General features: G+C 41.3%; 1 pseudogene; it reads left to right on the forward strand.

The window, feature by feature from the left end:
- The first annotated feature begins 10 nt into the window (after positions 1-10).
- On the forward strand, positions 11-1,165 carry LOC108535364 (putative eukaryotic translation initiation factor 2 subunit 3-like protein; annotated as a pseudogene).
- The last annotated feature ends 799 nt before the right edge of the window (positions 1,166-1,964 follow it).

Raw genomic sequence — 1,964 nt, forward strand, 5'->3', positions numbered from 1 at the left:
AAAAAAAAAAAAAAAAAAAAAAGAACAGTATGAACAGATCCTTTAATTGTATTAATATAAAGTAGAGTAGCAGAAGAGCCTCCTATTATTTTCACTTCTGCTCAACTGAAATACAATCCTGAAGTTGTCCGTGAGTACACAGTAAGGAAAATTCCAGCCAGGTGCAGTGGCTCACACCTGTAATCCCAACACTTGGGGAGGCTGAGGTGGGCAGATCACCTGAGGTCAGGAGTTCGAGACCAGCCTGACCAACATGGAGAAACCCCATCTATACTAAAAATGCAAAAAAAAAAAATTAGTCAGGCATGGTGGCACATGCCTGTAATCCCAGCTACTCGGAAGACTGAGGCAGGAGAATCGCTTGAAACCAGGATGTGGAGGTTGAGGTGAACTGAGATCGTGCCATTGCACTCCAGCCTGGGCAACAAAAGCAAAAATCCATCTTAAAAAAAAGAAAAGAAAAGAATATTCCAGTACCTCCAAGAGACTTTACTTCAGAACCCCAACTTATTGTTATTAGGTCTTTTGATGTTAACAAACCTGGCTGTGATATTGATGATATCACCTAGGAGTACAACTGGTGGCAGTATTTTAAAAGGCGTATTAAAGGTGGTCCAGGAGACAGGAGTCAGACCTGGTATTGTTCCCAAAAATAGTGAAGGAAAACTTGTGTAAAACAATCATTTCCAAACTTGTAACACTTTTTGCAGAACACAATGATCCTCAGCACACTGCTCCAGGGAGTCTTATTGGAGTTGGAACAAAAATGTACCCAGTGTTGGCAGAATGGCAGGACAGGTGCTTGGTACAGTTGGAACTGTACCTAAGATCGTCACAGGACCAGAAATGTCCTATTTACTTTTTAGACAGCTTCTAGGTGTATGTATAGAAGGAGGCAAAAAAGCAGAAAAAGTGCAAAAGCTGTCCATGAATGAAGTTCTCATAGTAAACACAGGATCTCTGTCCACAGGAAGAAAAGAGTGCAGTCAAAGATAATTTGGGTAAAACAGTTCTCACTAATTCTGTGTGCACAAAAGTAAGAGAAAAAATTGCCCTTAGCCAAAGAGTTGAGAAACATTAGCATCTAATTTGTTGCGATCAGATAGGAAGAGGAGTAGCCATGAAGCCAACAGTAGATGACAAGTGCAGAATTACAGTTAAATAACAGTTGGGTGAAGTCAGAATTTCTCTTAGTAACCTGGGGATGCATTTTCAAAGCAAAATGAGAGAATACATTTCACAGCTCATTACCTTTGTAGAAACTGTCAGGTGATCCTCATGTTTTGTGATGAAAATTTAACTCCTTATACTTAAAGAGTAGGATATATAATTATGTCAAAAATGGTATGTAGATCAATTTAATATACATTTTAGCAGACATTGATCATTGTTAAACACTTTCAGATTTGTACTTCTATGCAGTTTTGAAATGAAATTGCTTGTTACAACAGTCCTTTGTTGTATCACACATACCACTGGACCTATTTGAAATAAAGTTTTATTTTAAAAAAGAAAAGAAAAGAAAAAAAAAGGTGGCCAGGTGTGGTGGCTCATGCCTGTAGCCTTAGCACTTTGGAAGGCCAAAGTGAGAGGATTGCTTGAGGCCAGAAGTTCGAGACCAGCCTGAACAACATGGTGAGAACCCATCTCTACTTAAATTGAAAAAAAAAATTAATAGTTAAAAAGGGGCCGGGCGCGGTGGCTCAAGCCTGTAATCCCAGCACTTTGGGAGGCCGAGACGGGCGGATCACGAGGTCAGGAGATCGAGACCATCCTGGCTAACACAGTGAAACCCCGTATCTACTAAAAATACAAAAAAACTAGCCGGGCAAGGTAATGGGCGCCTGTAGTCCCAGCTACTCTGGAGGCTGAGGCAGGAGAATGGGTAAACCCGGGAGGCGGAGCTTGCAGTGAGTTGAGATCCGGCCACTGTACTCCAGCCTGGGTGACAGAGCAAGACTCCG

This window comes from Rhinopithecus bieti, unplaced genomic scaffold (genome assembly GCF_001698545.2).
Source record: "Rhinopithecus bieti isolate Rb0 unplaced genomic scaffold, ASM169854v2 scaffold_12077, whole genome shotgun sequence".
Lineage (NCBI taxonomy): Eukaryota > Metazoa > Chordata > Mammalia > Primates > Cercopithecidae > Rhinopithecus > Rhinopithecus bieti.